We start from the raw sequence: 23,816 nt of genomic DNA on the forward strand, positions 1-23,816 counted from the left end.
CCTTTCTTTACTTGCCATGGCTTTCCAATTGAATTCCTGAACAATAATATTTTTTCCAGCATTTTCTCTTATTTTCAAAAATGAAAGAAACTCCGGTTTCATAAGTAATATTTTGACATATTTTGGTTATTTGTATATCTACCACCATCTGGTTGGCAGAGCTTTTTATATTTATTTGATAGTAAATTCATTTTGAAAGTCTTTTTCTTCTACATGTTTTATTGTGTGATTACCTATACACCCATGCTTTGCAATTGAAATTAAAGAAGGGCCTTTGCATTCCATTGCTTTTTAGAGTTCCATAACTCAATCAGTGGAAATGCAACCCTTATAGGACTGCTTTGTCAATAAGTTAGTTTATTTTTTTTTCCCCTAGTCAAAAGTCAAATATACATGAAACCTATCAAAAGAAGCAAAGCAATCTCATTAAGTTTTTATACACAAAGCGAAATCAGTAAATCTGTATTTCCTAGTCAAGTTAACTCAATGTAAGTTTGTATTCACAAAGAGCACTTACTTCTGTCACTAACATAAACTTCCGAAAATACTTCTGTCCCTAAGATATAAAAAGTAAGAGTGCCACCTATTGGTTCTTTGGTGTACTGCATCACCACTAAGGTACACATTCAAACTACTAAGCAGAGCAGACTCAAAAAACTTTAAATTACAGTATCTTTCTGTTCCCGTAATCTGATTTTGATGAAATAAAGCCTATACATTAACTCAAGCTAGGCCACAGTTACCTGTGAAAACACAATGAAAATTCATCTAGCAGTTTGGAGGTAAGTGTATTCAGATACAACAGTTTTTACAGTTACATTATTAGTATAGATTTATTACTGGAAGCATCCCATGATACTGAAATTAAGGTTCACATAGTGCAGGTTCAAAAAGTCAATCTTTTAGTTACAAAATGAACTTTTGGTTACAAGAAGTCAATCTCTTGCCTTAAAGTCTTATTTCAAATGAGATTTTAGTTTCCATCCATTTCATTACAACCCTCAGTAATGCCATGTATGCTTTCTTAAGAGTATTAACAAAATCTGATAATTTTTCTTTTATTTTGATCAATAAGCAGCAGGATGAACAGGGACAACAATTTCAGATATCTGGGTCCAACAAAGAAAAACCAGTTGTCCCACACAAGCAACACACTAAATCAAAAAGGACAGTTATGAAAGGTAGTCCAGCTGAAGCTTAGATGCAATCAATAGTGGCTCAAAAACTAAAACAAAATCAACAGTGAACTTTCTGGTAATTTCCCCTTTTTATAGTGACCACTACCTGTAGCCAAAAAAGAAGCACTTAAGTATTCAGCTCTCTGCAAATTTTTATCAACTCCTAGATTTTATCAAATCATAAGTTTGTTTATTATCTTTAGTTTTTCTTCCCCAGTAAATATGGTTAATTTTTAACACTAATAAGTAACTGTTCTATGTTCCTACCTTTCCTTATATGGTAGCACAAACATTTCTGACTTTAAAGTAATTACCTCCTCTTATGGCTGCCTGAATAAATGGTTTGAACTCATATGGGTATCATTGATTCCTTTGACTGTCAGCATGACATTTTTTATAATATCTATTCGAAATTCAATCTTCCTCTTCTTTCTACACAATTCATGAAATTTTATGGTTTTGGTGATGTTACATAAGTTACAATTTAATGGAAGTACAGCAAACATTTCATAGTTTGTACATGTAATACTTTCACCATTGGAAACATAAGGTTCTTTACAGACAATTAAGCAGAGAATAAACACAGAGATGGAAAGGGAAAGTGGGAAGAGAAGGTGGAAGGTCGGTGTAATGAGGTAAGTGCCTCAAAGTTACAACCTCAAACTCTCATTTTCTTTTACTTGCAGTCAAAAACACTGCAGCAAAATTCTTATACCAAGAAATGAAATAATACATTAAACAATGCATCGAAGAAAAGGAAATCACAATACACGAGGGTTGAATGAAAAGTAATGCCTCCACCTTCATTAACGGGGTTTGGATGGGAATATTTTAATAAATCAAACGCAAAAATAATCCCTAGAATGTGATCTGTAATTACCAATATTCACTTTTCCACATAATCACCAGCCAATTGGATACATTTCTGCCAACGATGAACAAGTTTTCTGAAGCCATCATGGAAGAAGTCGACACTGTTTCTGCAACCACAGTCTCACAGTTCCCTCAACGTCTTCATCAGAATCATAATGATGTCCCCGAAGATCATCTTTCATTATTTGGAATAGATGGAAGTCAGAGTGTGCTAAATCTGGACTGTATGGAGGGTGCTGTACGGTGGTAAGATTCAGTCTTTGAAGTTCTGCTGTGGTGGCACAGAAGTGTGTGGTTTGGCATTGTCATACTGCAGGAAAAAATTTTCACCTTTTCCTTTCAGACCCTTGTTAGGTCGTCGTTTCAGAGTTCGCAGCGTTGGGATGTAACACTAATTTATTGCTGTTCCACTATCAAGGAAATCAACATGGATAACATCATCTGCATCCCAGAACAATGTGGCCATGATTTTTCCATCTGAGGGATGCATCTTGAATTTCTTTTTCTGGGGCGTGTCTTTTTGTTGATATTCCATAGACTGACATTTCGTCTCCAGGTCATAATGTTGTACCCACATTTCGTCTCCTGTCACAACTGAATGGAGAAAGGAGTCACCTTCAATCTCATAACACGAGTGGAGTTCCTGGCAAATTTCAAGTCTGTGTGCTTTTATTTCAGGAGTCCGCATACGGGGTACCCATTGTGCACAGATCCTCCAATAGCCAAGAAAAGCAATAATGTGACACACGTTATTGTGAAATCCCGATTCTGATTGCAATTTCTCTCTGAGTGATACGATGATCATCCTGAATCAATCTGTCTACAGTTTGCTTGTGAAACTAGGTGGTGGCTGTCACAGAATGTACAACTCTGTTTGTCATGCAGATCAGATGTTCCCACCTCAACATCTTTAAACTTACTCGCCCAACGGTGCACAGTACGCACATCAGCACAATCACCATAAACTGCTTTCATTCCTGATGAATCTCCTTTGAGGTGATACCTTCTGCTGTCACGAATTCAATGACTGCACGTTGCTTAGATTGCAATGTCCAACTATCTGCACAGGGTTCCATACTTTACACTGTAACACCACAATCGTTCAATGCTACGGCTTCCCGCCAACTGGAACTGTAGAGAAGAGGCTACAGAACAAGCCAGTACCTGCTGCATACCAATGCTGCCAACTGTTGAAGAGTTATGAAGATGGAGGCATTACTTTTCAGTCAACCCTCGTATTAAATACCTTACATATTATACTTATTTGTGATACTTTACTTTTATACGATGATGTGTTGTTAAAATTATTAACAACGCAGACAATCCTCAATGTGAATAGTCAGGAAACTGGTGTAGACTATTTTTTGTTTTAGCAAAACACTGTGTGGAAAGCAAAGCAAACGAAAATAGGTAAACGGCCTAAGTCCATCACATGGAGTTCTCAAAGCAAAAGTGGGAAGTAGGTGGCTTAGTTATCTTGTTACATCATACTCTGGTCTATAGTATTCCAGTAATGGATTCATGATTCCATGACTGACTGAGATAATACCCTGTGTCTTTGTCATTTAATGTCGAATGGTATAAGGCTTTTGATAAGACTGCCACAGGAAGAGGAACTAGTAGGAAGAACTGTTAATTTCTCACTCCATGATCTGTCTTGTATTTAGACAGTTCTGAGCATCTGCTGGTTTTTCCACTTCCCTTCAGGTGTGTTATGTCAGTATTCATTGACCAGCACAGGAGAAAACTTATACATTTAGAAACTTCCAAAATTATTATGAATGCCATACACCTACATTTTTATTTCAAAGGCAACTGTATGTTGGGCAGTGGAGGGTACATGACATTACAATTTTTCCTTGAGCTGAAGTTTCATTCACAAATGCTTGGCAAAAAAAGACTGCCATCCTGTACAAAGTAGATTTTTGTTTTGTTTTATCAACATGGTGATTGCTTGATATACAAATGGCAGGGTTGTACTATGTCAATTGTTGGAATATGCATCCTTGAATTTAACAGCAAGTTTCTCCATGAAACACAATTCCTTTCTTGTAGCAACAGCCCTTGAACTTCGTTTGTATCTTCATGAGTCTCCTATGCTAGCAAAATAACTGATGATAGCTGAGCAGAGATTATACAAAATGCAGACTGGCAATAGCAAGTGAAGTATTTGTGTAAAAGAGAAATTTGATAGTATCAAATATAAATGTTTGCACGTCTTTTCTGAAGGCATTTGGCTGGAGTGTAGCCTAGAAAGGAACTGAAGCATGGACAATAAAACAGTTCAGCCAGAAGGAGAATAAAGCTTTTTAAAAGTGGCGCTACAGAAGAATGCTGAAGATGTGTAGAGTAAATAACTAATGTGGACGCTCTGAATTGAACTGAGATGAAATTAAATTTATGGCACAATGTAACTAAAAGTAGGAGTCAGTTGATAGTACACATCATGAAGGCTCTCAAAGACTCGTCAATGTAATGAAGGAGAGAAGCGTGTGTAGTAAAAACTGTAGAGGCAGACCAAAGTTAGAATAAAGTAAGCAGGTTCGAATGGATGAACGTTGCTGCAGTTATGTAGATATGAAGAGATGTGCACAGGATAGACCATTGTGGAGAGCTGCATCTAGCCAGTCTTTGGACTGAAGACTACAATAATACCTAAACAAATTTTTAATTAAATGTGAACTATTCCTTGAATCTTCTATACCTCGGCCATTAGTCTAACCTGGTACGGTTACCATACTGACAAGAAACTGTCAAGAATCAATTGAACAATGGTTTTATAATATGTCTCCTCACTATTTCTTTAGCATTCTTCCACTGATTCTCAGTCTGCTATTGGCCTTTGCTATAACTACTTTGAGATGACAGTTCAACGTGAAAATATTTGAGATACATAACACCAGATATTTCAGTCATGACTTTTCAGAACAGGCTGCCAATGGATATTTCTGTCCATTTACATGCAATATGTTAAGTATCCCTGAAAGCAGACATTGTAATGGAGGTAGACGAAATGGTGTGGTAACGCAGTGGAAATGTGTGGAAATCAGCAGGGTGTATGTGGCATGTACAAAGTGGAATGACGGAGGTGTTTATCTGTCAGTAGCAGTAAATCATAGAGGTCAGTGCTTACATGCCCAGTATTGTTGTGGAGCTCAGTCAACAGGTGCCTGCACCAGCGGCATGCTGGGTTTATTCCCACCTATGTATCTATGAGGTTTTGGACTTTCTGTTCCCATAGACTGACTTTGTGAGATTTATTTTCCTCTCTCACAGGGTTCTGTTCGCTGTTATCACTGACTGTACCCATGCCAACAGTCTAGAGTATCAGAGCTGCCACATCTGTGCAGATACTTACAATATGTTACAACTGTTTAATCTGAGTCCCAGCTGAAAGTCCTAAGCACAAGCATCAATCAATTCTCTGCAGGTTTACGGGCATTTTGTCACATCTTTCTGATGTTGCAACTTCTTGTTCACAACAGCATCATCTGCAAATATCAACCTGGAGATTTTGACCTCATTCAAAGCATCATTATATAATACAACAAACCACTGACATCTTCAATGACAAAATGCTGCCTTTCTATACTAGTAAAATTTCTATAAGTATTTCCCAGGTTATGAACAAAGTTCCTTTTGCTTCTTATCGAGAGCAACATATACTGTGTTTTGTCTGCTACGAATTCTTCAATCCAAAGCTGCTACAATATCCTGTACATTCACCCTTTATTCCCAGAGTCGTAATTTTGAAATGAAAATAATGGAACACAGCATCAAATTGGGACCACTACTTGATCCATTAGGTATCTCATAAATGAATAAATTTAAGGGCCTGCAGTACCTATGTTGATCCCGACAAAGCAGATTTTTGGTTTCCAGCGAGGTCATAAGCATGAGCATAAAATGCTTTCTGTTTTTATCTATTTATCTGAGTCCAACACATTATAATCTAAAACTACATTACAATATTAAATACAGGGAATATCAAACTTTACGAGGCAAATGTTCAGTAGCCAGAACAGCACAGTCATTCCCTGCAAGCAAGTCTTTATGTCACAGGGTTCGCTCAATTACTGCAAATCAACATCTGTTTAAGGGTCCCGCCTTGCCCATCATTCACAAAATTCATCATCATCGCTGGTACCCGCATTCTTCAAATTACTCTTGCACCTTGTCACCCATTCTCAACCTGTTGAGGGTCTTCCAGTTCCCACACTGGAGGTGGCAGCCTGATAGTAACTTCACTTTGGTGTCCATAATCGTCCAGGAGACTTTGTTCTCCACAGTCCATTTCAGCAGGCTTCTACTGAAGTACGAAGTTTTTCTGGATATCAATCATGCCAGATAAGCATGAGTTCTGATCAATGGATGCCTTGGATCTGTTTCTCGCTTCTTCCTTTCACTCTCTGTTGCTACTTGTCTTCTTACATCTGGAGGTGCTACCCCAAGAGTGAAAAGATCTTATTGATTGGTGTTGGTCTTGGGCACCTGGTGACTATATAAACTGAGTCTCATAACGGGCCACTGATGCAGCTCTTCATGATATGGCTCTTCTTGGTTACCATGTGCAGAGTTCTTGGTTGGCATGTGTTAACTCAAAGACACAGTGCATGTGCTGATATGTGGGGGATGGTGGGTTGCACCCCCAATTGCGTGTTCGTCAGTTTGTAGATAAGACTGTTCCTGCTGCACACCTTCTGTTTGGTGTCTACATAGTGTTGTAAGTAGGTCAAGACACAATCCAACTTTTAACTCTTTGCATTGGAGGTGTACACAGTGATTTAGACGGTGTCCTTTCCAGATGACATTCAGCTTTCTTCTTGCCTCCATATTGTGTAGGTGGAGCGCACACACTTGAAAAAAAAAAAAGAGTTTGATCCGGATTGTGATTCAAGTGGTTGTCATCACAGTAGACAGCAAGTTCTTTGAGGGCAGATGTTAGCTTGGATTCTCCTTCCTCAAATGTTGACCGCTGAGCAGCAAAAGCTGTGTCCTCTGCGTAAGTGAAGAAACAGGTGCCAGTGTTCTAATGGCTGATCATTGTTATATAGATTATACACTACTGGCCATTAAAATTAATACACCAAGAATAAATGCAGATGATAAACGGGTATTCATTGGACAAATATATTATACTACACTGACTTGGGATTACATTTTCACGCAATTTGGGTGGATAGATCCTGAGAAATCAATACCCAGAACAACCACCTCTGGCCGTAATAATGGCCTTGATATGCCTGGGAATTGAGTCAAACAGAGCTTGGATGGCATGTACAGGTACAGCTGCGCATGCAGCTTCAACACGATACCACAGTTCACCAAGAGTAGTGACTGGCGTATTGTGACGGGCCAGTTGCTCTGCCATCGTTGACCAGACGTTTTCAATTGGTGAGATATCTGGAGAATGTGCTGGCCAGGGCTGTAGTCCAACATTTTCTGTATTCTGCTAACAGTCATTGGATCTTGACCAACGTGAGCAGCAATGTCGCGATACGATAAATGGCAATCGTGATAGGCTACAATCTGACCTTTATCAAAGTCGGAAATGTGATGGTACGCATTTCTCCTCCTTACACGAGGCATCACAACAACATTTCACCAGGCTACGCCGGTCAACTGCTGTGTGTATGAGAAATCAGTTTGAAACTTTCCTCATGTCAGGATGTTGTAGGTGTCACCACCGGCGTCAACCTTGTGTGAATGCTCTGCAAAGCTAATCATTTGCATATCACAGCATCTTCTTCCTGTCGGTTAAATTTCGCACCTGTAGCACATCACCTTCGTGGTGTAGCAATTTTAATGGCCAGTAGTGTATAATATTGGAGCCAGTACATTCCCAAGAGAAGAACATTTTTCTGCATTCTGTGTAAATCATCTGTTCTGCAGCAAACACTGAATACACTGCGTTAGTCAGTAGTCCTTAGTTGTTGTGTACCGCTTAGATGTAAACTATCTGGAGAAACCCTACTTGCAAAGTTTTGTGGACTGGCTTAAATAATGATTCTAAAAAAATACTATGTACTATGACCCCTCCCCCCCCCCCCCCCCCCCATTTAAACAGTCATAAGCAGTTGTAAGATTGGTAAAGGCTTTCTTTTATACCATTCCTCGATTTTCTGGGCTAAGCAGCATATGGCTAGTACATGACTTTCCCTATTTGAAAACTGACTGTTCTTTACTGATCTTCCTGCTGACAGACAAATTCGATTCAAAACTATTATCTCTAGAACTTTAAATAGATGGCACAGAAGTGATACAGGTCTGAAGTTCTTGGGGTTATTCAGTTCTTTGCCTGGTTTGAGTGCCGTGACTTTTTCCTTGTGCCAGATCCTTGGGATTATCATTCTAGCAACACAACTGCACATCATGTTCAGGATACAATTGATAGTTACAGGGCCAAAGTTCTTTATCTGCTTTCACCTCATGTCATTCAAGCACGCAGATTTGTTACTTTTCATCCTATGAACAGCAGTTCTCATTTCTTCCTCTGTGAATGGAGTGCCAAGATGATCATTCTCCACTTCACATCATGTGAGTTTTATTATGTTTGTTCTTTTTGTGGCTCCATCATTCAACAGAGTGCAGAGCTGCCTCATGTTCCTCTTTTTCGTGTGCTGATGACACAAGCCAAAGCTGGGGAAAAAAAACTTAACGAAATGAGAAGACACCAGGAATCATCAACTGCTGAAGTTTATTGGATGTTTTTTAGTAAACGCTCCGCAATTTCAGGAAACTGTGACAAGTGTAAATGAGATCTGAAAGCTAAATTCCTGTTATTTCTGACTCTACATCTATACTCTGCAAATGGCACAGTCCATATCAATTCAAGCTGGCTAGGGAAAAATCTTACCTTCATAGTCTCGTATATTATTGAATTTAGCATTTGTTAAAATGAAGGAGTGATTTTTTATCTGTTGATTAGTACCATATAGTTCTACATTCCCTGAAAAGGAGAGCTTCCACTTTTAGGTCAAACTGGTTTTATAAACAATTGAAATTTTTGCCATACGTAAAACCTGTTTTATTACAACATTGCCACAAAACAGGCTCATAAAAATCAAAACCTAGCCTTATTTAACATAATTTTAGTTTAGAAAGATGAGTAAGAGACTCATTTTTTAAGCATTTTAAATGGTTCCAAAATGTATGTGAAAGGTCCAAAGACTTAAAGGTTTCAATTTATACAACTTCCATGCACTCTGTTTTGTACTGAAATTAGCCAGTCAATGAACTAAAAATGTGTTCCACTGCTTCAGTATTTTCCTTTGATATACAGTGATGCCTTTCTGTTGAACCAATAGGAAAGGAGCTCTTACAATCTTCAAAACATTGTGAACGGGAAGTGAGCACTGATGGCATTGTTGCTGTCCTTCAGCTCGACCTACCTGGTCCATGTGGTAGCATAAAGTTCGCTACAATTCCGTTCAACTCATAACTGGTGTCTATAATCTCTGCAATCCACCGGTCATAGTCATACGCACAACGCTACAAACATCCCCCTTCTCAGGTTGTGAATCTAAATACTATCCTGTTGTTTCTGAGGTGTTGGCCGAATGAACAAAATTTCTTCTTTCTTGTTCTTTAAAGTGTGTGCAACATGAGTTCGCCCATCCCTTTTGAGTCGAAAAATGTGTCTTCTCAATTCCTTTCACAAGAGTAGTTTGTTTTGACCATTCTTCTTTTTTCTGCTCATGGAATTCAATTACCTCTTTGGACAAAAGAATGAGGGCTGTGGATGTGTAAGATTTCACGACTCTCGTAAAATCCTCAGCATTCTGAACCACAGCTTTATTTGGTGTGGAAAGATTATGTTTTGTAGCATTGTGCTTCAGCAGGTCTCTTACACCATCACAAGGCCCCTTCCCATGACCAGTAGCACTGTATAACCAGTCAGTTGGCACAAGCGACTTACTCAATTCAAACAGTTGGAAATGATTTTTAAAATGACTAGGAGCACCATCAGAAATAATGATGATCTTCTGTGTCCTTGTTTTCAGTTGAAGAATTTTGCACGGCTAGCAAACCATGTGCTGAGTCATGTCCTGTGTCATCATATAACTGCAACACTTGTGGCCTTATTTTGAAAATATGTCACTCCTGCAAAAATTGAAACCTAGTAATTACTCCAACGATACTGTTGTACTTCTTGTGGGAGAATTACAGGCCAGTTATTAGCAAAATCACAGTGAAGCACTAAACATAATTCTTCAGCCTGTACACACCCTTTCACTTCTGCAATGTGGTGTTGTAATTTCTTCAGATGCTGGTGTGTTACTGCTTTCACTGACCGTTTACCCAAGTTTATCAATGCAACTGTCAAAGGCAACAGTCTTCTTAATTAGATTATTTTCCTCCCACGTCGCACATGTGATTTCTGCAGAGTTATCTTCTATGTCTTCCACGCCAAGTGTCTGTCAAGACAGTCCTCCCTTTCCAGAGCAGTCACCACTTTCTTGAAACAAACTCTATTAAGTTCTTCAAAGTTACCAACAAAGTTCAAAATTCGCACGGTACACACATAACCAGACATCTCTAGGTGGGTGTGGAACTACCCAGTAAGATCGCAGTGCATAAAATTTTGATCTTCCAATATGTGAAGTTGTATAGTTGCTCTTATAAATCGCAAAAGTTTCTTTACTACTGTGAGTCACGTACCTATTCACTTTCACAACTTTTGGCACTCTGGTGACAACAGTCCCATTTATCTTCCAAATAAAATGACTGCACTAGTTGAACTTGAGCTGCTTCTACAGGATGGCCATAATAGGGATCTGGTCTTCCAAAGAATCCTTTTACAGGCCTCACATTTCTTGATTTGTATACCATGAACTTTGATACTGATGGAACGAGGTTCAGAATTGTTTTCCTTGAAAACGTCTCTGGAATAATAGTTAAAACTTGCACCTTTTCACTGTAGGATGCTCAATATTCAACAGATGAATTGATATTCGTGAAAAATCCCTAGAAGGAGGTGCTAGAGTGCTTTGGTTCATTTTATTCTGAAGATAGAATTTCTATGGACTAAGCTGTAAAAAATAAAACCTGTCCAACTTAAAACTGGAAGCTCTCCTTTACAGACAATATAGTACTACATGGTGCTAATCAACAGAAAAAAAATCAAAATTTTCTGGCTTGGGATTTTTGGGAAAAAGAAAGAAAGAAATACACTCTGCAAATCATAAAAAAATTCAAATGTGACATTAAAAGAACTTTGACAGATATGTCCAAATAAAGGACACCATCGTAATCATAAAGCAATTATCTTCCGATTAAAAAAACTCTTAACAAAATATCAAAATACAGCTTTACAGATACAGCATTTTTTAAAAATTTCCAAAATTCACATCTTCAAAATGGTGTTCACAGTGTCATCTTTGGAGGCTTGTAACTTGAGGCAGGAATTTTTTTGGAGAAAACAAAAAAATATGTTTCTTACTTAGTCCTGAATTTTAACATATGCTAAATTCAATAACATCCGAGACTATGATGGTAACCCCTCCTCCCTGCCTGAAGTGATATGGATTACGCCAAACCATTGTCACCTGAATGATAAAGGGCATGTCCCACTGTACCAGTTACAGGGTACCTTCCCAAATGAGCAGCTGGACTATGCCAATTACATGTCGGAATTACCTTTATAGTCGCAGGCTTCTTCCGTTTCTTCAAACACACTGTCTACTCTCTTGCAGAGTTTACTAGCCACTGCTAGACCATTTATGGTCACTCATCTCTCTCTAAATCCAGCAATGTTTCCTCTAAATACTTCTCAAGCTGATTTATAAACCATTTTGCTAAATTGTTGCAGAAATACTATCCTAGCTTTATTAATTTGTAACTATTATTTATTTACATACCACACTTAATAAAGTATCACACAGAAAGAAAAAAATCACCAAGTGGTGAGTTATTGTTAGTCAAGAATGCCTTAAGGTGAAAAAGATGCACTTATCAACACCCCAGATGTCATCATCAACATCTCACTTGAGTTTGAACACAGTCACGTAATAGGACTATGGGAAGATGGACATTCCTTCTGTGATATAGTAGAAAGACTTGGCAAGAATATAGTCACTGTACATGATTGCTACAGCTGTGGCCAAAAGAATGTATAGTTGCAAGAAGCATCGGCTCCATGTGGCCATGTGGCACTGCTGAGAGGGAAGATCATCTTGTTTGGCAGATGGCTCTGACACAGGGCACTGCATCTGCAGCAACAATCTGAGTAGGAGTTGGCACCACAGTGACACAATGAACTGTTACAAATTGTTACTTCAAGGACAGTTCCTAGCCAGATGCTCTGCAGTGCGCATTTCGCTGTCCTCAACCCACCGCCATTTGCACCTTCAGTGATGTCAAGCGAGAGCTCACAGGAGAACTAAGTGGATATCTGTTGTGTTTTCTAATACACTCCTGGAAATGGAAAAAAGAACACATTGACACCGGTGTGTCAGACCCACCATACTTGCTCCGAACACTGCGAGAGGGCTTTTCAAGCAATGATCACACGCACGGCACAGCGGACACACCAGGAACCGCGGTGTTGGCCGTCGAATGGCGCTAGCTGCGCAGCATTTGTGCACCGCCGCCGTCTGTGTCAGCCAGTTTGCCGTGGCATACGGAGCTCCATCACAGTCTTTAACACTGGTAGCATTCCGCGACAGCGTGGACGTGAACCGTATGTGCAGTTGACCGACTTTGAGTGAGGGCGTATAGTGGGCATGCGGGAGGACGGGTGAACATACAGCCGAATTGCTCAACACGTGGGGCGTGAGGTCTCCACAGTACATCGATGTTGTCGCCAGTGGTCGGCGGAAGGTGCACGTGCCCATCGACCTGGGACCGGACCGCAGCGACGCACAGATGCACGCCAAGACCATAGGATCCTATGCAGTGCCGTAGGGGACCGCACCGCCACTTCCCAGCAAATTAGGGACACTGTTGCTCCTGGGGTATCGGCGAGGACCATTCGCAACCGTCTCCATGACGCTAGGCTACGGTCCCACACACCGTTAGGCCGTCTTCCGCTCACGCCCCAACATCGTGCAGCCCGCCTCCAGTGGTGTCGCGACAGGCGTGAATGGAGGGACGAATGGAGACGTGTCGTCTTCAGCGATGAGAGTCGCTTCTGCCTTGGTGCCAATGATGGTCGTATGCGTGTTTGGCACCGTGCAAGTGAGCGCCACAATCAGGACTGCATACGACCGAGGCACACAGGGCCAACATCTGGCATCATGGTGTGGGGAGCAATCTCCTACACTGGCCGTACACCTCTGGTGATCGTCGAGGGGACACTGAATAGTGCACGGTACATCCAAACCCATCGTTCTACCATTCCTAGACCGGCAAGGGAACTTGCTGTTCCAACAGCACAATGCACGTCCGCATGTATCCCGTGCCACCCAACGTGCTCTAGGAGGTGTAAGTCAACTACCCTGGCCAGCAAGATCTCCGGATCTGTCCCCCATTGAGCATGTTTGGGACTGGATGAAGCGTCGTCTCACGCGGTCTGCACGTCCAGCACAAACGCTGGTCCAACTGAGGCGCCAGGTGGAAATGGCATGGCAAGCCGTTCCACAGGACTACATCCACCATCTCTACGATCGTCTCCATGGGAGAATAGCAGACTGCATTGCTGCGAAAGGTGGATATACACTGTACTAGTGCCGACATTGTGCATGCTTTGTTGCCTGTGTCTATATGCCTGTGGTCCTGTCAGTGTGATCATGTGATGTATCTGACCACAGGAATGTGTCAATAAAGTTTCCCCTTCCTGGGACAATGAATTCACGGTGTTCTTATTTCAATTTCCAGGAGTGTAAAAGCTTATTCTGCCACAGTGCCAGTGATGGCTGCGTGTTGGTAAGGAGGTTGCCAGATGAAGATCTGAAACCAACCTGTCTGCATGCTAGACACCATGGACCTACACCTGGAATTATGGTCTAAAGTTTGATCTCGCATGACAGCAGGACCACTCTTGTGGTTATCCCATGCATCTTGACTGCAAAGCACATCTATCTGGCGATTCGACCTGTTGTGCTGCCATTCACAAACGGCATTCCAGAGGGGCTTGTCCACATACCGCTGTCATAACCCGACATACTCTACAGTGACATGTTGCCTTGGCTTGCTAGACTGCCAGCTGTTTCCAACTGAGCACATACAGGACATCATCAGATGACAACTCCAGTGTCACCACAAACAGCCTTAACCGTCCCTGTATTGGCCAACTAAGTGCTACAGCATGTATGAAGCTCCATCTCACAAACTGACATCTGACACCTGTACAAGAAAATGCTTGTATGTTTTCATGCTTGCATTCAACATTCTGGTGGTTACACAAGTTATTAATGTACCAGCATTTCACATTTCTAACGGCTTTTTTCGCATTTACACTAACCTATGATCTTGCAATATTAATTGCTTAAATGTGTTACCTACACAAATACGTTCCTGAAATGTCATTTTCTACATTAATTATTTTTTGGTATTGCAATTCTTTCCCATCAGCGTATTAGGTCAACTTACAAAAATTAACTTTTCAAAACGGTGTTTTTAATGTCACTCAAAACACTTGTACTTACTTACCTTATTGTAATGAACAGTTTCTCAGCAGAAGAAGTATCAAATCAGAAATTTTTGTCCTTTGTCAGAGTATCTGATACTAGTTGCTCCAAAATGTGGAAACTGTAAGAACTGGTGTAATTTGTGTTCGTGTTGGGGGAGCACAAGAAACCACCGCTTAACTGTATTTGATATTCACAGCATTGTACAGGTGCACCCAGTACACCCTTTTCTTTTTCTGTTTCTTGAGCTTTAAATACTGATGCACTAGAATAACATTCTCTTCAGAAAACCTGATGATTGCAAATGGAACTGAAGCAGAAATGTGATCCGTGCTGTCTTTTTTGCTTGTCATATGGCAAGCCACATCAGGTACCACATCACATATCACGTCATCTCAGTGGGAACTCGAGTGTTAACCACAAGTGTCACTTGACCTTTATTCAATGTGTAATATCACAGTTATACTGTCTCAGTGTGAACCGTGACTTACTGTTTCAAGGGATTTATCAACAAAAGTAAGACACAGTATCCTCAGGACAACACAATCAGCCAGTACAAGGTAGTTGTGGATGTGTTTTTCTTGTTAATTAGCTCTAAAGGAGAACTCTGTCCAAAAATTCAGCAACTTTTTTTGTCTCTCTGTCACTCAATCTCTCAATGCTTCAACGAACACATTTACAATAAACAATTACGTGTTTGGTTTGTTCATAGCATTAAATCCAACAGTTTTTCATCTGCTTTCAGTATGCAGATTTTTAAATTAAACCACCTTCTATTACAAACTACTGACATCCCTAGTAATTTGGGTAATTTGCTTTGAGAATTTTCTTAATGCATTTTCCTGTCTTCTGTGTTTTCTAACTTGTCTGTATCAAATATCTCCAATGCTCTCTTCTGAAAAGCAGCTAGGGAACATGCAAACAACACAGACTGAGATAGGAATAAATTGTAATAGTTTTGATAAGGATAAGGGAGAAATACTTAATGAGGCATGTGATAGTCTTTGGACTGCAAGTAAAAACAAAGAGGAATGTTTGATGGCTATAGGAAGGCAGGAACAGCAGTATCAAATGCAGCAGTCCCTTGCTAAAGGTGATACCATTCAGTCATCTAGTGGACTGGAACGCCAGAAGCTGCCCAGCCCCTAGTCTCTTGCATGCACCATTTCAGAACCCCTACAGTCAGTAGTATTACAGCTGAAGACTCCACCACCAAAGACAGCTGTTGAAAGGTCAAGAATTTTATTCGGAACGGGAGGACCGAAAAGATTGTATATTTCTCATAACAGTATGTTGTAGGCCACAGAACAATAAAACACGATGCATGATGGAAAGAAACAAAAGTCATTCCACAGTTTAGTAAGGATCAGAGAACTGACAGGCAGCACAGGTTGATGCCATAATTCTACAATTACAGAAAGTCTTCCATGCAGTTCCTCACTGCTCTTTGTTAAACAAAATAATATGTGTTTACAAAATGTCAGAACAGACAAGGGACTGCAGTAAAGAGTTACTAGTCAACAGTATTCTGTACACAATTTTCAATGAGGATACAAATAGAAGTGAATTTTCCCAAGGCAGACACTTCTGTTCGCAACATAAAGGTGACCAATTTATTTTGACCAGCCCAAATACCTTTTTTTTCCAGCAGCAAAATAAAAAATGCATCAAGAAAATATTGTTTGGTTACCAGGGGAACATTAAATGGTATGATTGCCTTTATTATAACTTCTCAAGAAGATACAAATAGTAGAACATATTTTTCTTAAAAGTAACCTATATTCTTTATTCGGTGATCCACATCTCCACAAGACCTGTTCGAAAACATGTCATCTATTCATGTATTCATTGCATTCTACTTAATAAGAAACAGAAATGGTGATCTTTAATAACAGTTTGCTGTACTCTACTCCATTGTGAGCACAAAAAGCATAAGCATTCTGGCAATGCTTCGTCCAGAACACGAGGAAGGACTTGTGAGAGAAAGTTGGCATATACACTGTTTTTACATTAATATAGATAAAATGAGGGCCAATGACCAATAATTGTACTATGAAGCATCACACACTTGACAAAATGCACATTCTTTACGTTCCCTTTGATTGAGAAAGAGCATTCATTAGTACAGTGGGGGGCGGGGTGGGGGGGGGGGGGGGAGGGGGGGGGGGGGCACTCAAGAGTAGTGGTTCTAGTTGGTGGAGGTTTCCCAGGGGAGAGGAGGTATATCTGAGCAGGTGGGATACTTAAGTCACTCATGTTTTTTCATCTGTAGGTCAATTTATTTTCCAATAGGTGGTAGTCACAGTTTAGTTTTCATTAACATTTTAAAGGGGAAAAATCATCAGCTGGTTTTTGAACAAGACAGAAGTTGTAGTGTCTGTTCATTGTTTTTGACATCTCTGCAGTAAATAATTTGGTAAATGATTTCCAATTTTTGCTTAGCACATTTTTTTAAGTTTAACCAAAAGAAAATTAGTGACAGAAACCACAGCAGTTTGAACTTTATTTTTGTGATATAACAATTTGAATTGACTGGAATACTCTCATTCAAATTCTGAAGGTGGCAGGGGTAAAATACAGGGAGCAAAGGCTATTTACAGTTTGTACAGAAACCAGATGGCAGTTATAAGAGTCGAGGGGCATGAAAAGGAAGCAGAGGTTGGGAAGGGAGTGAGACAGGGTTGTAGCCTCTCCCCGATGTTATTCAAACTGTATATTGAGCAAGCAGTAAAGGAATCATCACAAAAATTTGTAATAGAATTAAAATCCATGGAGAAGAAATAAAAACTTTGAGGTTCACCGATGACATTGTAATTCTGTCAGAGACAGCAAAGGACCTGGATGAGCAGCTTAATGGAATGGACAGTGTCTTGAAAGGAGGATATAAGATGAACATCAACAAAAGTAAAATGGGAATAATGGAATGTAGTCGAAATACATCGGGTGATGCTCCGGGAATTAGATTAGGAAATGAGACGCTCCAAGTAGTAAATGGGTTTTGCTATTTGGGGAGCAAAATAACTGATGATGGTCGAAGTAGAGACGATATAAAATGTAGACTGACAATGGCAAGGAAAGCGTTTCTGAAGAAGACAAATTTGTTAACATCGAGTATAGATTTAAGTGTCAGGAAGTCTTTTCTGAAAGTATTTGTATGGAGTATAGCCATGTATGGAAGTGAAACATGGACGATAAATAGTTTGGACAAGAAGAGAATAGAAGCTTTCAAAATGTGGTGTTACAGAAGAATGCTGAAGATTAGATGGGTAGATCACGTAACTAATGAGGAAGTATTGAATAGAATTGAAGAGAGGAGTAGTTTGTGGCACAACTTGACTAGAAGAAGAGATTGATTGGCAGGGCATATTCTGAGGCATCAAGGGATCACCAATTTAGTATTGGAGGACAGTGTGGAGGGTAAAAATCATAGAGAGAGACCAAGAGATGAATATACTAAACAGATTCAGAAGGAGGTAGGTTGCTGTAGGTACTGGGAGATGAAGAACCTTGCACAGGATAGAGTAGCATGGAGAGCTGCATCAAACCAGTCTCTGGACCGAAGACCACAAAACAACAACAATTTGGAGAGTTGCATTATAACCTAGAAATATCCACTTGAACACACAGGTTGGGAATAATTGAGCTATGACTCAACTATCCCAATGCAAAAATTACATTCACAGGTACATTATGCAGACAGGAAGTTTTTTTTAACATAAACAGTTTTAACTATTACAAAAACATGTTTATAAAAGTCTTTAGGCAATTACAAATTATTTAATAGCATAATGTGTTTGTAGGTAAACTTAATATGCTAGCTTTCATGAGTGTGAATACTTGCAAAGGCTTTCAAGTTAAGAGATATTTTTGCCCTGTATGAAAATATTTTCACTGATGATGAAATTCTGACCTCATTTGTACCTGATAGTGCACTGACAATCACGTGTCACTGTGGAATGTACTGGGGCTTCTTCAGGCAATCAAAAAGATACCAAGCAAACTGTAGCAGAAGTGAGTGGGCTTAGGCCTACTGTCACCTTAAGTCCTACACTGATGATCTATCTAGAGCCCTCAACAACTGAAGCATTTAGAAGTCTCTTGTGGAAATTGTAGAGAAAAATAAAAACAGTGGAAGTTGATGGAAAAACTTTGGACTGCACAGAAAAAACAATCAAAGCCACACTTTTACCTCTTCTTATTTTACCAATAACCAATCTTTGATACCTGGCTTCCTGTCCACATCATCACCTTCACTGTCACTCTGATAAGTCTGAGCCATGGACAGGTTCACACTTTTTGTTGAATAATTGTCATAATTCATCAGTCTGAGTCCTTCCCAAGACAGGCTAATGGGAAAAAGATTCCAAGAGCTGCTATTGCAGAAATACTGCAACTCCAACAGGTGATACTGTAAGAAAGGGGCTGTGCATTGAGGAGAAGTAAGCAAATAAAATTGGACATGAGAAGACTGGTGGGAATACAACTAATTGCTAAAGACTGAATAGTGCTCCTCCTGATTGTTAACTGCTCCAGTTTCTTCTCTCTTCTTTCGTTCACAGAAGTTTCTAGTACTACTTTTAGTAGTTTGAGTGGAGCAGCAATAACTGAAGCTTTATTATGATGTGTTTATTTGATGTGTGTATTACTGTTAACCAGCTACTTCCATAATCACAATGGCAACTTGAGAAATGACATTGATTTTCTGATAAATTATGTAATACCAGAGGAAGAAAAAGATGTCTGCTACAAAGATAAAGAAATAAAAAAGGTTTTCAGTCGCTGCTATTTGTAGATTATGGAATCACAAATAGCTCTCCCTTATATGATGGAAAATAGCTGAGTATGTTGATTTCTTTTTAGATTCACTATCTTTTTATTATACTATTGCTGTTCCCCTTGCAGTAATTTTCTGAAATAATATGACTTTCATCTAAGTGACATTAGAAGATGTTATGTTGTCAATAATGCTGTACACAAAACTGATTTATCACACCATGACAGCTGCGCGCTCAATATATACGGCTTGCAATGGATGTTGGAAATCACCCTTCATCCTGCCCTGCCATCATCTTTGCCCATAAAAGCTATGTTTATTGTAATGAAAAGATCTCGCACTATGAACAAGTACATCTAAGATTCATATGATCATCAAATAATTCTTAACACATCATTTTTACTTAATAAGGAACTAAAAGTGTAATAAGCAAATATGCATACAATAACTGAATTTTCTGACCTCTGAGGAGAAATGATATCAGATTAAATAATTTCCACTGTATACATAATTCAGACAATATTTTTCTCCATGAGGTAACAAGCAATATTATGCCACAGAAATGAATGTTCACATTTACAAAGCAGAATTGGAAGCATACTGAGGGTAACATGAATTGTTCTGGCCTAGCTAATCACATACAACTGAGAATGAAAACACACTGTTGGTAATTCATTTAATTCAGACATTTATAAGTCACTTTATAGCCAATGAATTACAGACAACATTCCACAACTGGTTATTAGGGAGGGAAGCATCAATTAAAATGAAACGTGGTACACATACTGGCATATTACACACACAGAAAAAAATAAATGTGAAATATTCTTTTTTTTATTATATAGTTTAATTGCATTAGTTTTCACTTCAATGGCACAAAGGACATTTGAATGTGGTCTAATAAGATATTTTACAGAGGTCACAAATAGACAAGCCCGCCACAACAGTGTAAGAATTCATTCATACTTCTCTAAATACACAAAGCAAAACCAGACTGTGAAACTAACAAAAAAGCTTCCATCTCTCAACTGCACAAACAAATGTCTAAGACTGCTGACCCAAGCAGAGCAGTTACTGCATAATGTAATTCCCTGGCAGATTAAAGCTGTGTGCCAGACAGAGACTCAAACTCAGGACCTTTGCCTTTCGCGGGCAAGTACTCTACCACCTGAGCTACCCAAGCATGACTCACGATCCATCCTCACAACTTCAATTCTGCCAGTACCTGGTCTCCCCTACCTACCAAACTTCACAGAAGCTCTTCTGCAAACCATTCTGGAAACTGCATAATGTAAGGCTGAATTAAATCCACACCTACTTACATACTCTGCAAGCTCACATACTGTGTGTGGTGGAGGGTATCCTGCACAACTACTTTTCCTTTCCTCTTCCAACTGCAAACAGAGGAAGAGAAAAATAACACTCTATATTCGTCAGTACAAGCCCTAGTTTCTCATATCTTCGTAGTCCTTACACAAAATGTATGTTGGCAGCAGTACAATCATTCTGCAGACACCTTTAAATTCCTGTTCTCTGAATTTTCTTAACCGTGTTCCTCAAAAAGAATGTACCTTCCTCCTGGCAAGCATCTCCGCAATACTTGTGTGTTGTCTGAATCTACGTGTAACAAATCTAGCAGCCTGTCTCTGAAACCACTCAAGCAGTACTACCAAAGTCAACATTCACCTTGCTTACCACACTACTCAGATGCTTGTTCCACTTCCCACCACTTTTCAACATCACATCCAGATATTTAAAAAATGTAAATGTTTCAAGCAGGACACTACTAATGCTATAACTGAGCATTACAGGTCTGTGTTTCCTACTCATCCAGGTGGTGATGACTTTTTGTTTGTGGGGCACTCTACAGCATGGTTATCAGCACCCGTACAAAATTCTCAATCTGTACACAGCCCAGTCTCACCATTTTTCCAAATGACGACGAAATGATGAGGACAACACAAACACTCAGACACCCGGCCAGGAATCGAACCTGAGATTCCATGATCCACAGACTGAAATGCTAACCACTAGACCACAAGCAGCAGATGTTACTCATCCACATTAACTTGCATTTGTCTACACCATACATAACACCAAGTAGAAATTTTGTCTAAGTCATCTTGTGCGCTCCTACAAACACTCAACTTTGACATCTTCCCATATACAACAGCATTATCAGCAAACAACTCGGACTGCTGGCCGCCCTGTCCATCAGATCATTTATGTATACAGAAAATAATACTAGTCCTATCATACATTCCTAGGGCACACCTGACGAGATCCTTCAGTCTGACAAACACTCACTATTGAGGACAACATACTGGGTACTATTACTTAAGGAGTCTTCGAGCCATGAACACAGGTGGGAACCTATTCCATATGCTTGTATCTTCGTTAACAGTTGGCGGTGAGGCACTGTGTCACACACTTCCAAGCTAAGGAATTTGCATGTTGCTCTTCATCCACAATTCGTAGTATAACGTGTAAGAAAAGAATAAGCTGGGTTTCCATAGCAATGCTTTCTCATTCATACTGACTCATGGACATAGCTTCTCAATATCAAGGAAATTTATTACATTCAAATTCTGAACATGTTCAAGAACTCTGAAGCAAATGGAGGTTCAGGAAATTTAGCAGGTCCATTCCTTTACCCCTCTTATATACAGGAGTCACCTGCACTTTTTACTAGTCGTTTGGGACTGCATGGTAGCAGCCAAGAACAATACCTTTGGTAATGGTTTTAAGATTTACTATACATATAAAAAATTTCAACTACAATTCAAAAGACTGGGTAAAAGTTATGTACTGGATCCCCTGTCACATTTGGCTTCTCTACCAGTGAAACTGTTATTAGCACAACCAGATTATTTTGCTTTCACATTTGTTGGCTTTGCTAACTCTCAACCCATCTCCACCTTCCAACCTCACCTAGTCCTCAGGCTACGCTACAGATCAGTCTGTCACCACAACCAAGATACTCAAGGAGCACAGGGGGGGGGGGGGGGGGGCAGGGGGTGCATATGTAACTTTAACCAAACCACAGCCAATCTGTAAAGCATATTGATAAAAGTCATCATACAGAGCCACACTACAGAATAGCAGAAATGGGATGAATCAAGTGCAAAATAGGTCATTTTTCAAGGTTTGTTGTGTAGTAAATCCACCCATCAACAAGAATGTGACAGTGGCCACTGCTTTTGAAAAATAGGCATGAGAAACAATGTAATAATTAAAAAAAAAGTATGTGGGAATTTCCTTAGCATTCCTTTCAAAAAGCGTAACGTATGACTATAGTTCCAAGTTTCATAGAGCTTAACACCGATCCTGATTGACAATAGTATTCTCACATGTGCATAACACAAACTAGTCCAAATGTTTAACAAACTATTCAGTCAGTTGCTACCACTCGTCTGCTGCAACAAGTTAAAAAGTGAATAGGTACACATTTAAGAACGTCATAAACGATACAAATGTACGCAGGTCCAGCATAACGATTTGCGTTCCTACTTGATATGGAGGATCCATTCATCACAAAATAACACATGTACTGGTTGAACAAGTGTTGGCAACAAGCGTGGTTATGTAAAATATGCGAAAAATAGACATAACACAACTGTCAAGTTAAATCGGTTACTTATCAGCCAGCATACAGTGACAATGCAACAAAGGAAACTCTGAAAGTACGTACTGCGGTCGAAATTAGGTGCTATTCGTTTCTACATCTTGAAGTTGTGAAAGAAAAGGTCGTTCTTATTTCTCTGTTGTCAATATTATTCCTGCTTTTACTTTACATCGTATTCAAGAAATATTCAACCCATCCGTAATCAATACAAAACAGCCCCTCTGACGTTTATCAACATTCGTTTAGAACTTGATCTCTGAGTACAGAGATCGACTCGCAATACGATCGAACTATATTCGAGATCGATTCACTCAAGACATCAGCGACAAGTGCCAAATATGACTCTGTATATAACGTAGTTGTGGTAGTAGTTTTATTCATCCGTGGAACTCTTCTTACAAGGATATAGGACATGCAAAGCATTTAAAAGGTTAGACAAATTTGAAATAAGCTAAGGTTGGTTGGTTGTTTGGGGGAAGAGACCAAACAGCGAGGTTATCGGTCTCATAGGGTTAGGGAAGGAAGTCGGCCTTGCCATTTCAAAGGAACCATCCCGGCATTTGCCTGGAGCGATTTAGGGAAATCACGGAAATCCTAAATCAGGATGGCCGGACGCGGGATTGAACCGTCGTCCTTCCGAATGCGAGTCCAGTGTGCTAACCACTGCACCACCTCGCTCGGTGAAATAAGCTAATTCGTATAAAATACATTTACAGACTTCTAGTTAGAGACAATCATTAGATTTACTCCTGGTATACAATACTTTATTTACAAATAACTTATTACATAAATTAACG

The 23,816-nt window shown here is 39.6% G+C and overlaps 1 protein-coding gene across 12 annotated transcripts in view; it reads right to left on the bottom strand.

Moving 5' to 3' along the window:
* LOC126336925 (transmembrane protein KIAA1109 homolog) overlaps positions 1 to 23,283 on the bottom strand; it is a 468,521-nt gene extending 445,238 nt beyond the window's left edge. For 10 of the 12 annotated variants that reach the window (XM_050001090.1, XM_050001087.1, XM_050001086.1 and 7 more), the window contains exon 1: positions 23,086 to 23,259. The gene's annotated coding sequence lies outside the window, so the exon portion shown is untranslated. Of the gene's footprint in view, positions 1 to 23,085 lie in introns of all 12 variants that reach the window. The other 2 variants (XM_050001082.1, XM_050001080.1) reach the window with 1 other exon arrangement.
* Positions 23,284 to 23,816: the final 533 nt, after the last annotated feature.

This window comes from Schistocerca gregaria, chromosome 2, assembly GCF_023897955.1.
Source record: "Schistocerca gregaria isolate iqSchGreg1 chromosome 2, iqSchGreg1.2, whole genome shotgun sequence".
Lineage (NCBI taxonomy): Eukaryota > Metazoa > Arthropoda > Insecta > Orthoptera > Acrididae > Schistocerca > Schistocerca gregaria.